The sequence below is a fragment of the Polypterus senegalus genome, chromosome 9 (assembly GCF_016835505.1).
Source record: "Polypterus senegalus isolate Bchr_013 chromosome 9, ASM1683550v1, whole genome shotgun sequence".
Lineage (NCBI taxonomy): Eukaryota > Metazoa > Chordata > Cladistia > Polypteriformes > Polypteridae > Polypterus > Polypterus senegalus.
Window position 1 is genome coordinate 11,897,750 of NC_053162.1, and position 12,576 is coordinate 11,910,325.

Here is a 12,576-nt window from a genome sequence, read left to right on the forward strand (position 1 = left end):
GGCCCTTGAGCATAGCTCTTAACCTTCAATTGCTCTGTACAATGGCAGACCCTGCGCTCTGACCCCAAGGGGTATGCGAAAACTAACAAATTCCTAATACGAGAAATTCTATAAGGCAAAATAAAGAACAAACAAAAACTAGTGGCATCGTTGGGGTCAAGGTGGGACTTCAAGGGCTTAAGCCCTTAATCTTTGAGATCCCTCTCCCTGTTCCAACCCCTAATCTTCTAGAGCTTCATCCCGTTTTTCATTCTGGCATTGTATGGTCCTCTGAGCGAAAACTCCATGTCAGGGCGCCCACTTTTACAAACGAGAGAAAACTCCATGCAGGGTCCCCTATTTCACTCCTCACCTACACAAAAAAAAATCTCCACGTGGAACTCCTCTACAAACCAACAAGCACCCCCAAAACAAGTATATTGAAGTAACGGGGTGCTAAGTCCCTAAAGAGCGCTAATGCTTACTTACTGCGCCACCGTGATGTCCCCCCTGAGTTCAAATATTCAAATAGTTTTAAAAAAAGTGTGTATGTGGAGACACTCTTACCACAAATAAACTCTTTAACGGTGCAGACGAGGCGCTTCGGGAAGGTGACATTCACGGTGGCTGTGCAGTCTGTTCACGTAATTTCAGAGCCCAGGACATTCACGCAAAACGTAATGAAAGTGCGAACGCGTGCTCATTAAGTTTACGCAAGCACACATAAAATAGCTGGGGGTTAACACGTTTACACCCGCGTCTGTCTGAAGAACATAAAAGCAGCACAAAAGTGGTAGTAGTGACTGAGGATCTGAAGTTAAAACCGCGACATTGTGGGTTCTACTGACCAAGAGCAAGTCAATTCACCTGCCGGTGTAATAAAGCAAATGTGTGGAATCAGTTGTGTCTCTCAGACGTTTTAAGTGAAAGATGTCAGCCAAATAATAAGTAATAATGACTGTAGTGGCTCAACAACAAGCAGTGCCACCCTGTAGGGGCTCAATAACAAGCAGTGCCAACCTGTAGGGGCTCAATAACAAACAGTGCCACCCTGCAACGGCCCAAAACTCAGATCATAATGGTAAAGGTGTACGATCCACAAGAAACGACAAACGAAGTAGTGAAAGGGCAAGTCGATCCACGCAGACTCGAACGAGAGTAACGGATCGACTCCCTCGCGTATACATTTCACAGACCGAGGTGACAGAAACAGATTTACAGAAGACGGGGAGCCAAGTTTGTGACAGCGCAAGTCAAAAGCAACAGATATGGGGGACAAGACGACTTTCACGGAATCTCGATAGAAATAAAGAGGGAAGTCCGGATGACCCCTTCACGTTTACAGTACATGAAGACGAGCGCCGGGTTACAGACACATGGTGTGGATACTGAAGAGCTGAGCAGCGCGACATGACACTACACGGACACGCACAGGCGGCGAAGGAGCACACATGGAGCGATCCACCCGGAGCGGAGCAGAGCAGAGCAGAGCATAGCAGCGAGGAGGTCAGGTCACTTAAACAGCCCAACTTGTCAAACTGTGAAGTGCTTCTCGCTGCTCTCTTACCGCGGCTAAAGTTTCCCAGCACGGCGACTCAGCTGTTAAATCAAATATCACTTCATAATGATTACAGCGCGAGCCCGCTGACAACTTACCGCAATCGGTGGCCTTCCGCTCCTTCGCGTGCACCCGCCCGGTTAACTTAAAAAGTCGAGGAAACGATGTACAAAGTTACAGCTGGAGAAATCCCTTGTTGTGCAACGTTTGTTTTCACCGTGCAAAAGTCAGCTCTCTCTCTCTCTCTCTCTCTCTCTCTCTCTCTCACTCACTCACTCAGTCACACCCCCTCCCCTCTCTCTCTCTCTCTCTCTCTCTCTCCCTGCGTCTTTCATTTACATGCCACGCAGGCCTCCCAAAAGGAGTGCTTCCCTCTTTTCCCCTCCTTGATGGGGAGGAGGCGTTTATTTTGCAAGAAAAGTGAGTAAACTTGGATGTTGTTCGCGCTGGCACGTTGCGCTGCTCGGTTTACAGTTTGGCCGGGCTTCCTGGTTATATTTACTATCGCACACCGAGGGGGATCAAGTCAGGAAATGCACACAATTAAACAGCCATCTGCACGCAAGGCTCGGCGAGAGCGGCTTGGACTCGTCCACGGGCCACTTTTCGCAATGTCCGATTTTCAAAGGGACACCTCCACCAGGTATCAGTGACTCCCCCACTAACAAAAACTCAATAATTTCTTACGGACTGACAAACAGATGGGCACCTCGTCACCCTTGCGGACTTACTGTAAACTAATCTGCACGTCCACTACAATGTGGAGTGAAGAGCCCAGCCAAGCACTTCCATTTTTATTGGATGCGTCGATGTCTGGTAAAAAGTTTTAAGTGAGTGTGCGTATGCGGCTGAATGTACATACCATACCATTTTCTAAGCCCACTTAATCCTGTACAGGGTCGCGCGGTGGGGATGTGGGGGGTATGGAGCCAATTCTAGCAAGCATGGGATATAAGACAAGAACAATTCCCTGGACTGGGTGAACTCACTCACACACACAAACACACACCACATGGGCCTATTTAGTATGGCCAGTCCAACTAGGGGCATGGGAGGGGGGTTCACTGGATCACCTGTGGGACATTCACACAGACACCAGGAAAACATTCAACCTCCATGCTGGGATGACCCAGGTAACTAACACTACTCTCATCACTGCAAGTTGGCAGTGCCACCATTCCGCCTCAGTGCGCATTGTTGTGTATTATTATAATTTGACTATATTTCTTTTTTGTTTTTCCAGTTGGAGCACCGGTAGGTGAAGTGATGTGTTCAGGGTCACACAGTGTCAATAGTGGGATTGGAACCCACAACCTCAGGGTTTAAAGTCCAAAGCCTTAACCACTATGCCACACTGCTTGCCTAATGTAATAGGCATTCTACTCAAGGTTGGTTCCTACGCCTTGTGTCCATTACTGCTACTATACTCTTAGGTTCTGGATGTCCACAACACTATAATGGAAAAAAATGGCTAGAAAATGGATGTAGGGATATGCAATGAATTCTGAAAGCATTCAGACCCCTTCACTTTCTGTACACTTTATTGTGTTGTAGATTTAATTTTAAAGGGCCGTTTTTCGACCATCAATGTTTTTCCAGTAACCCATAAAGACAAATTTAAAACATGTTTTCAGAAAAGTTTCCAGATTTATTAGAAATCAAAAACTGAAATATCTAATTCAGAGAAGAAGTCAGAGCCTCAATTCAGTACTTTGTTGAAGCCCCTTTGACTCAACAGTTAAGCTTTACATGCCTGGATTTGGACAGTTTATCCCGTTCTTCCTGGGAGATCCTCTCAAGCTCCATTACGCTGAATGGATATAAACTGGCATCTTCAGGTCTCTCTACAAATGTTCTATGGAGTTTGAGTCTGGGCATTGGTTGTGCCACCCGAGGGCATTCAACCTTGAGCGTGGGAAAGGTGCTATATAAATAAATTGAATTCTTCTTCTTCTTCTTCTTCTTCTTCTTCTTCTTCTTCTTCTTATTATTATTATTATTATTATTATTATAGACTTGTCTTGAAGCCACTGCAGCATTGTCTTGGCTTCATGTCATTGACATGCTGAAAGGTGCTATATAAATAAATTGAATTCTTCTTCTTCTTCTTCTTCTTCTTCTTCTTATTATTATTATTATTATTATTATTATTATTATTATTATTATTAAATTTTTTTTATTATTATTAAAGACTTGTCTTGAAGCCACTCCAGCATTGTCTTGGCTTCATGTCATTGATGTGCTGAAAGGTGCTATATAAATAAATTGAATTCTTCTTCTTTTATTATTATTATTATTATTAAATTTTATTATTATTATAATTATGATTATTATTATTAAATGTTATTATTTTTATTATTATTATTATTTATTATTAAAGACTTGTCTTGAAGGCACTCCAGCATTGTCTTGGCTTCATGTCATTGACGTGCTGAAAGTTGCTATATAAATAAATTGAATTCTTCTTCTTCTTATTATTATTATTATAATAAAATTTTATTATTATTATTATTAAATTTTATTATTTTTATTATTATTATTTATTATTAAAGACTTGTCTTGAAGCCACTCCAGCATTGTCTTGGCTTCATGTCATTGATGTGCTGAAAGGTGCGTCATCGCCACACTCTGAGGTGGCACACATTCTGGACCTTCTTCAAGAATCTCTCTGAATTTGGTTGCATTCATCCTTCACTCATTTCTCACAAGTCTCTGTGCCATAATAGCAATGGTGGGCTCATTTCTTGATGTACTCATTAATCAACAGGTGTGAGTCACACACACACAGCATTCTACTCAGCTCAGTGTCACAACATACAGTGGATTCAGAAAGTATTCAGACCCGTTTTCTGCCCACTTTATTCTGTTGTAGATTTCATTTTAAATGGATACATTTGCCATGTTTAACTGTGAATCAACACCTCAATCACCCATCATGAAATGTAAACGTTGTCTTTTCAGAAAGGTTTGCAAATCTATTAAAAATCAAGCAGTGAAATCCCTCATGCATAGAAGGATTCGGGTCTCTCCACTGATGTTCTGTGGGGTTTAAGTGAGGGCTTTGGCTTTGCCACTCTAAGACCCTCAGAGCCTTGTCTCAAAGCCACTCCAGTGGTGACTTGGCTGTATGCTTTGGGTCATTGTCATGCTGAAAGGTGAACTGTCAGCCCAGTCTGAGATCATGTCTGCTCTGGATCAGGGTCTCGTCAAGGACCACTCTGTATTTGGCTGCTCTCGTCCTTCCCTCAGTTCTAACCAGTCTCCATGTCCCTGTCACTAAGAAGGAAACACATAGCATGTTGCTGCCACCACCACCAGGCCTTACCGTCAGGATGGTATCAGGCAGGTGATGAGCAGTGCCTGCTCTTCACCAGACACATAGTGCCCGGTGGTCTCCACAAACAATCCATTTGTTTTCTCATCAGCCCAAGAAAATCTTTTTCTTCATCTTCTCAGAGTCCTTTAAATGCCATTTGGGCAAAATTCAAGTATACCAAAAATGCCTGATTGATGGAGTGCTGCTGAGATGGTTGCCCTTTCCAAGAGGGTCTCCCATTTCAGTAGAGGACTTCTGAAGCTCTGATAAAGTGACCATCAGATCCTTGGTCACCACCCTGACTCAAGGTCCTTCATGCCCAGTTACTGTCTGGCCAGACTGCCAACTCTAGGAAGAGTCCTGCTGGTCCCAAACATCTTCCATTTCACAATTGTTGAGGCCACTGTCCTCCTGGAAGGGCTCAGAGCTTTACGGATTGTTTTACCCCTTCATCCTGATCTGTGCCTCACCACAACTTGATTGTGGAGGTCTTCAGAGAGTTTGCTTGGATTTCATGTCTTGGTTTTTGTCCTGACTTGCAGTGTGAATTGCAGGACCTTCTATCCACAGGTACACGTGTGCCTTTTTAGATGATGTCCTGTCAGTTCAATTGGCCACTGGTGGACTCCAATCACGTTCTAGAAACATCTCAAGGAGAATTAAAGCAAATAGGAGGGACCAGAGCACAATTTTGGGGTGTCACGGCGAAGGGTCTGAATACTTCTAAGGAGTGAGAGATTTCAGTTTTTGATTTTTAATCAATTTGCAAACCTTCTTGAGAACGTGTGTTCACTTGGGTCATTGAGAGTAGACTGATATGTTATTTTACGGTGGCATAGGGGATATAAGAGCACAAAGTTTAATTCCTGGAAAGGGGAATGAAGTCTCTCTATATCTGCCTAAATTTCTGTTGTTTAATTTGCTTTACTCCCACATACCAAATTTGTGAATGTGTATGTTGAACGAGCTCTGTGATCCACGAGGACAAGCACTTCCTATCTTTGTTGTCCTAAAATGGACAGCACGATATAGAAAGATTGGTTTTGTTAAGTTTTGACTTGATTTTATGGAATTTTATATGTTTTTAATAAATTCAATAAAAGATAAAAAAAAAAAGATTATACATTCGTCCATCTTTTCAACCTGCTTGTCGTGGGTACAGTCACAGGGCAGCTGGAGCCTATCCGATCTGACCTCAGAGATACACAAACGCACACACCAAGCACACACGGGACAATTTAGAATCGCCAATGCACCTAACCTGCATGTCTTTGGACTGTGGGAGGAAACCAGAGCACCCGGAGGAAACCCACACAGACACTGGGAGAACCCAACGCATTATATTTTGTAATTTTAAAGTGTGTCTTGCTTGGAAACTTTTTCCTTAATGAGAATTGGTGGATGAGCGATGCTAAATTGGCTCTTAATAATGGAACCTCAGGAGTTGAACCCTAGAAATAGTTTGGGGTTTAGTTTGAAAGGAAGCTCCAGTTGCCCTGCTGTAGGTGTTGTTCCTGCCTTGTGTCCCAGTCTTGCAGGGGTAACCTCCAGCGTCACCGAGACCCTGCTCAGGATAGCGGATTTATAACAGGGATGGTTGGATTACATTCTATTACACTGTAACAACCTGAGGGTGCGTTAGGTAGAGAAATAGAGTTAGCCCTCTCTGCAGAGCTGGTGGTGTGTGGCTCTTAAATAGCTTTCTTCTTCAGACTCACTTTCTCATTCATTGTACACGTACACAACACCAGCCCGACTTCACACCGCTCATCTGGGATCAGATTCATCCTGTCTGCCATACTTATCCCCCCAGCATCATGAGCCAACCTAAGGCAAAGGTCCAAACCTGTGCCTCGTCACCGACCACACCCGCAAGCCGATGGACTTTAGCATTGAGGAGACACGTCTGAAGTGCTTCTTGAAGTGTTGGGTCTGACCTGCTCCTCTCCTTGCTAGCCACCTGAGGGTCATGCTCCTCCCAGATCAAAATCAAGGATGACACAAGTATTATATTATATTATATTATATTATCTTATATTATATTATATTATATTATATTATATTATCTCTGATTCACTAGGTACAAATCCCACACAGATTATTCTTAGGTGCAAATCCCACTCCTGGAAGTTGTCCATTTGGAGTCTGCATGTTCTCCCCATGGCTGCCACACTGTAAAGACCTCCAGGTTTGATGCATTGAAGATTCCAAAATACGCCTTCTGTGTGCGAGAGTGGGCTTTGTGCTGTTGGCATGAACTCCAACCCCAGCATGATCCAAAATTTTATTTTAAAAGTGGGTTGGCATGAAATATTATTATATTATATTATATTATATTGTATTATATTATATTATATTATATTATATTATATTATATTATATTATATTATATTATATTATGTACAAACCTACAGGAGTAATTTGGAATCACCCAATTAGCTTAACACCCACTTCTTTGGAGATCTGCTCCATTTAAAGTGTTTTGTGTCTTTATGTACTGTAGGAAAAGAATGAACGGATTGACCACTCTGTTAATTAATTATCAGTTTTGTCTTTGGCAGTGCCAATAATTATTAAAAATAAAAATCCATCCATCCATTATCCAACCCGCTATATCCTAACTACAGGGTCACGGGGGTCTGCTGGAGCCAATCCAAGCCAACACAGGGCACAAGGCAGGAAACAAAACCCGGGCAGGGTGCCAGCCCACTGCAGGGCACACACACCCCAAGCACACACTAAGGGCAATTTAGGATCGCCAATGCACCTAACCAGCAGGAAACCCACGCAGACATGGGGAGAACATGCAAACACCAGGCAGGGAGGACCAGGGAATACAAATAAAAATAATTAAGAAAACACCTACTGGGGGACGCCACATTAATGTAGGTGATGTGAGGGAACCTTTTTTCACTTTCCAGTTGGGACATCAGAAATATGAGGATATCTCTACAAATTTATAAGTGCAGCTCATCGATCAGCAAAAGTCTGCATTAAATACTTTCACTTTCTCTGTGATGTGGATGTGGTGATAAACTACTTTTAAACAAATAATCCAGACACACTTGATGCAATGAACCAAATAATATTAATTTATAACATAAGGATAACAGATTATTATACTATTATACAATTATATACTGTATACATATATATATATATATACAGTATATACTAGCTGTGTAAGCCTGGGCTGTAAAAAGCCAGGGGTCCTAGAAACGATTGAAATCGTCAGAATAAAAATTGAAATGTAGAGATGTCAGGTAATTGAAAGGAATTACTCTGAGCGTCTCTCTCCTAGGTTTCATTTTGCCGACGTGCTCACCTCACTTGTCTATTAGCAGCGGGAGGAAAAGTAAAGTTTCTCTCTTCTCACTGCGGTTTTACTTTGGCAACAGAAGAAAGCGACTCTTTCTTCCGACTCGTTAACTTGGGGCCACCTTGCTGGATCTCTGAGCTTCATGTTGTAGTAGCCTCGTACTTCAGGGCCAGACAGACAGACACACACTTCCACACGTAGACGTTTATGTATAAGATATACAGTACATATAGTCACAAACATGCACATGGGAGGCAGCTAAAGGGCTCAAAAAAGGATAATTCCTCGCCGGACCAGAGGATGGCAGACTGCACTGATCCTTTATCTTTTTTCTCTCCAAACCAAACACAGGAAATTCCACCTGGGCTCCATGACATCACTTTCGGTTCCTGCCTGGATGACATCATTTCCCCTGCCCAGCTTTAAAACCGCCATGTTTTTGTCTGTCTGCCAGTTCTGCTGTGGACTGATGTCTGTAAAGGCCTGTGAAACCAAATCTTCTCTTTTTGACAACCAGTATCAAGTATACAGGTGGCTGCCCACAAACCTTTTTCGACGTGTGGTGTTAGTCCTTTCACTATATAATATAATATATATATATATATATTGTCACACACGTGCGAGTAGGAGACAGCTAAAGGGCCTGAGTGAATGTAATACTACACCAGACCAGGGGGTGGCAGAGTATTCTGACTGTCTCTCTCAGTTTCTTGCAGACCATTCCTGGGAAATCTGATGGCGTCACTTCTGGCTCTGGCACCTCTGATGATGTCTGATGATGTCACTTCTGGTTCCGGCATAGATGACATCATTTCCTTCCCCAGCCCTTAAAATCGCCATCTTACTTCCAAGTATTCAGTTCTATTTTGGACTCAGTCGTGTGAACATCTCTGTTCAAACTTTTGCAAACTTTTGCAGCCAGGATATATCTGAAGTCTCGTCCTTGTCGCAATATATACATATAAAAAAATATATGTATATGTAAAAATATATATATATACCTCGTATATTTATATATATATATATATACATATCTAAATATATATATATGCAGATTGGCTCCTGCAGACCCCCGTGACCCTGTAGTTAAAATATAGCGGGTTGGATAATGGATGGATGGATATATATATATTCATATATACATATACGTATTGTGGTCCCGGCCGGGGCTGGAGCCCGGCCAGGACGCCCAGGAGGACTGGAGGAGGGCTTGTGACTCCTCCAGACCGCGAAGGGGCGTCCGTCCTGGTTATGTTGGGGGCCTCGGGTAAAGGGCTTGGAAGCCCAACCCTGTAGGGACCCGTGGCCACCGGTGCCTGTAGAAGTCTGGAGCCCAGCACTTTCGCAACACCAGGAAGTGCTGGGGGGAAGAAGACAGTGGACACCCGAAGGGCTTCCGAGTGCGCAGCCGGCACTTCCGCCACACTGGGGTGTGGCTAGGACTGATTGCCGGGAAGCAGCTGGAGCCCATCCAGGTTCCCATTTAAGGGGTCGCCTCCCTCCAGTCAGAAGCAAGAGTCGGGTGGAAGAGGACGGAGCTGAGAGAGAGGACGGGAGGCGGCCAGGAGAAAGGCATTGGACTTGCAAGGCCTGGACAGTTGGGGGAACGGTGCGAGAGGCACTGGGGGTGCACGTGAGCACTATTTGTAAAATAATTATAAATAAACAAGTGTGTGGTGGAACCAACGATGTCTGTCTGCCTGTGTCCGGGTTCAAGTTCACAGTATATATATACTGATGTGCACAAACTCGAGTCCAAAACAGAACTGAGGGAATAGGGAAAAGGTGGAGGCTTTTAAAGGGGAAGACAGGAAGTGAGATCAATGGGGTTGGGCTCATGAAGGTCTTCAGCCATAGGTTCAAGCCCGGTTGTGACATCACAGGGGCCGGAGCCGGCAAGGTCTCCTTCCATAGGCTCGGTCCTGGAAGTGACGCCAAGAGGGCCAGGTGGAATCTCCTGTGAATGGTCTGCAGGCAAGGGAGAAAAAGAGTCAGTGCACTCTGTCACATCCTGGTCTGATTCGGAACTGCCCTACACAAGCCCATTAGCTGCCTCCCATGCGCACGTGTGTGACAATATATATATAGTATATATATATATAGTAGCTGTGTAAGCCCATGCTGTAGAAAGCCCAGGGTCCTAGAAACTATTGAAAATCGTCAGGAAAAGAAAAAAAACTGAAAGGTAGAGATGTCAGGTAATTGAAAGGAGCTAGGAGTTTTCCTAGGAGGGTTCATTTTACCGACGTGCTCACATCGCTTGTGTATTAGCGGTGGGACGAAAAGTAAATGGGATACCATTTTGCTGATGTACTCGTCTCACTTCTGTATTAGCAGATAAGCGAGTGACTCTTTCTTCGGAGGTTTAGTTTTGCTGACGTACTGGCCTCGCTTGCATGTCCTCGGAGGTGGAGCCCTTACCCCGACTCCACTTCTAACTTCTGGGGCGGACAAACACACACACTTCCACATAGACGCTTATAAATATATATGAGATACAGTATCTGTCAAACAATACAAAGAATACAGAACACATGTTTCGACCTTATTGAGGCTCTTCAGGTGTACGCACTTTTGCATTCTCTTACGGGGATTGTACCTTGGACATCAGCTCCTGAGTAAATCTTATTAACGTCTACGCATGGAAGTATGTCTTTCTGTCTGTCTGGCCGGGAAGGGTGAGGCTACAACTTGAAACCCAAAGAGCTGGCAAGGCGGTTCCAAGTTAACAAGTCAGAAGAAGAAAGTAGTGCAAGGCTACTGCATGAAGCTGAAAGAACGCATCTCCGTCACCAAAGTGAAACCGGCAAGGAAAGACAAACTCATTTACTCACTAATACACAAGCGAGGCAAGCACATCGGCAAAACGAAACCTCCAAGGAGAAAGAAACTCGTTTAGCCGCTGATAGACAACAGAGGTAAGAACGTCGGCAAAACAAAACCACTGACTCTGCATTTCAATTTTTTTTCTGACAATTTCAATGGTTTCTAGGCACCCGAGCTTTATATAGACTATACTTCCTTAGAAGGTTGGCGTCCATCAACATCTGCAATAAGATGCTGCAGAGGTTCTACCAGATGGTTATGGCGAGCGCCCTCTTCTACGCGGTGGTGTGCTGGGGAGGCAGCATAAAGAAGAGGGACGCCTCACGCCTGGACAAACTGGTGAGGAAGGCAGGCTCTATTGTAGGCACGGAGCTGGACAGTTTGACATCCGTGGCAGAGCGATGGGCACTGAGCAGACTCCTGTCAATCATGGAGAATCCACTGCATCCACTGAACAGGATCATCTCCAGACAGAGGAGCAGCTTCAGCGACAGACTGCTGTCACCATCCTGTTCCACTGACAGACTGAGGAGACCCCACACTATGAGACTCTTTAGTTACACCCGGGGGGGGGGAAACGCTAACATTATTCAAAGTAATTGTCTGTTTTTACATGCATTTTTATTACTCTTTAATTTAATATTGTTTTTTGTATCAGTATACTGCTGCTGGATTATGTGAATTTCCCCTTGGGATTAATAAAGTATCTATCTATCTATCTATCTATCTATCTATCTATCTATCTATCTATCTATCTATCTATCTATCTATCTATCTACACTCACCTAAAGGATTATTAGGACCACCATACTGATACGGTGTTTGACTCCCTTTCGCCTTCAGAACTGCCTTAATTCTACGTGGCATTGATTCAACAAGGTGCTGAAAGCATTCTTTAGAAATGTTGGCCCATATTGATAGGATAGCATCTTGCAGTTGATGGAGATTTGTGGGATGCACATCCAGGGCACGAAGCTCCCGTTCCACCACATCCCAAAGATGCTCTATTGGGTTGAGATCTGGTGACTGTGGGGCCATTTTAGTACAGTGAACTCATTGTCATGTTCAAGAAACCAATTTAAAATGATTCGAGCTTTGTGACATGGTGCATTATCCTGCTGGAAGTAGCCATCAGAGGATGAGTACATGGTGGTCATGAAGGGATGGACATGGTCAGAAACAATGCTCAGGTAGCCTGTGGCATTTAAACGATGCCCAATTGGCACTAAGGGGCCTAAAGTGTGCCAAGAAAACATCCTCCACACCATTACACCACCACCACCAGCCTGCACAGTGGTAACAAGGCATGATGGATCCATGTTCTCATTCTGTTTACGCCAGATTCTGACTCCACCATTTGAAAGTCTCAACAGAAATCGAGACTCATCAGACCAGGCAACATTTTTCCAGTCTTCAACTGTTCAATTTTGGTGAGCTCGTGCAAATTGTAGCCTCTTTTTCCTATTTGTAGTGGAGATGCGTGGTACCCGGTGGGGTCTTCTGCTGTTGTAGCCCATCCGCCTCAAGGTTGTGCGTGTTGTGGCTTCACAAATGCTTTGCTGCATACCTCGGTTGTAA

The 12,576-nt window shown here is 43.9% G+C and overlaps 1 protein-coding gene across 1 annotated transcript in view; it reads right to left on the reverse strand.

Annotated features, from left to right (window-relative positions):
- The window catches only part of LOC120535112 (serine/threonine-protein kinase Nek6-like), a 416,838-nt gene extending 415,046 nt beyond the window's left edge, over nucleotides 1-1,792 (reverse strand). Inside the window, exon 1 of the mRNA XM_039762699.1 lies at nucleotides 1,636-1,792. The gene's annotated coding sequence lies outside the window, so the exon portion shown is untranslated. The remainder of the gene's footprint in view (nucleotides 1-1,635) is intronic.
- Nucleotides 1,793-12,576: the final 10,784 nt, after the last annotated feature.